This window comes from Octodon degus, unplaced genomic scaffold (genome assembly GCF_000260255.1).
Source record: "Octodon degus isolate 3935 unplaced genomic scaffold, OctDeg1.0 scaffold00077, whole genome shotgun sequence".
NCBI lineage: Eukaryota > Metazoa > Chordata > Mammalia > Rodentia > Octodontidae > Octodon > Octodon degus.
In genome coordinates this window covers 1367833-1369372 of record NW_004524653.1, presented here as the reverse complement: position 1 = coordinate 1369372, position 1540 = coordinate 1367833, and positions in this window count along the sequence as shown.

Here is a 1540-nt window from a genome sequence, read left to right as displayed (position 1 = left end):
GAGACACTGTCTCAAAAAGACCAAAAAGAATAAAAGAAGAAAACCAATCTCCACATAAGCCCGGCAAACAGAATGGAATGCAGCAAATCATCAAAAGCCTACACACGGAGACCAGGCTTTTGTCCCAGCTGTGCAGGGACGGTTCAGCGTACACAAATCAGTAACTGTAACACATCCCACGCACAGAAACAGGACCTAAACCACTTGAGGATCTCAATAACTGCAGAAAAAGCCAACATCCGCTCATGACAAAAACCCTGAAGGAAACAGGCAGGAAGAGTCTGCATCTTACCTTGATAAAAGCCATCACATGGGGGCTGGGGAGGTGGCTCAGCAGAATAAGCGCTTGCCTGGCAAGTGCAAGGGTCTGAGTTCAATCCCTGGTTCCACAAAAAAAAAAAAGCTATCACACAAACAGGAGAAAGGCTGACTGCCTTCCCCCTGAAGTCAGGAGCAAGAGAGGGCATCCACGGTCAACTTTCCTGTTCAGTGCAGTTCTGGAAATGCTGGACAGAGCAATCAGGTAAGAGAAATAAAAGGAATAAGAGGAAAGGACCTAGAGATCAACCTGAGCAACGAAGAGAAAGAACTCCACATTTGAAACTAAAGCGCCTGAAGGGCTGCCCAAATAGCTCAGCAGATTAAAGTGGGCTGGGGGTTCGATCCCCGGGCCTGCAGTGCTGGCAATTGAGACTGGGCATGGTGGTGCGCACCTGTAACCCCAGCTCTTGGGAGGCTGTAAACAGGCGGATCATTAGTCTGATCTATTAGTAAGACCCTGAACACCCCGTAGATCCTTCCTTAAAATACAAAAAAAGTAATCATAATAAATAAAATAAAGCACCTGCTTAGGCAGACACAGTGGCCGGGGTTTGATCCCCGGCATGCAGTGCCGGCCCCGCCCCTGGGGCACGCTGGGACAGCGGTGGAGACTGGGTGTGGTGGTACGCGCCTGTAGTCCCAACACTTGGGAGGCTGAAAAACAGGAGGATCACTACCAGTCCAGTCTGTGTAGTGAGACCCTGTAGACCCTGTACTAAAATACAAAAATAAAGAAAAAGAAAAAGAAAGAAAGAAAACTGTTACACAGATTTAATGCAATCCCAATCAATAGGCCAACAAAACAAGAGAAGAGACGTAGAATAGCAAAAGCAGTCCTGGACAACAAACGGCAAGGCAGTGGGCACCACAATCCTTGGCTTCAAGTCATGCGACAAAGCTACTATGATAAAAACAGCATGGTACCAGCAAAGCAAACCAACCAACCAACCAGACCTGCGGGCCAAGAACAGAACAGAGGGTCAGAAGCGACCTCAGGCACACTCTGCCACCTTATCTTTGACGAAGGGGCCGCATACTTGCGCTGGAGGAAAGGCAGCCTCCTCAACATGCGGTGCTGGGAGGACTGGCTTTCCACATGCCCCAGATTGAGCATAGATATGATCAAAATGGAACAGAGATCTAAATAGTAAGACAGAACCATTTAATCTGCTGGAAGACAAGTAGGTGAAACTCTTAAGACACGTATGTCTATGAAGAC